This window comes from Penaeus monodon, chromosome 22, assembly GCF_015228065.2.
Source record: "Penaeus monodon isolate SGIC_2016 chromosome 22, NSTDA_Pmon_1, whole genome shotgun sequence".
In the NCBI taxonomy this organism is placed as follows: Eukaryota; Metazoa; Arthropoda; class Malacostraca; order Decapoda; family Penaeidae; genus Penaeus; species Penaeus monodon.
Window position 1 is genome coordinate 2,460,083 of NC_051407.1, and position 231 is coordinate 2,460,313.

Genomic DNA, 231 nt, shown 5'->3' on the forward strand with positions numbered 1-231 from the left:
CCGAAATTACGTAATTACAAATAAAATTTTAATAGGGTCTTCCACCTTGAAACCACTAGCAAAGATGCTCTGATGTTTATGGCGGTGCTGCTGTCACACTATATATATATATACTGTCATACTGTTCTCATACTACTATTACAAGATCTTTGCCATGAATAGGGTTCACGGGGATAATACCTTTTTCGGTAACGTCACTGGTTCGCCTCCGTTTTCTGTTGCGTTCCATGC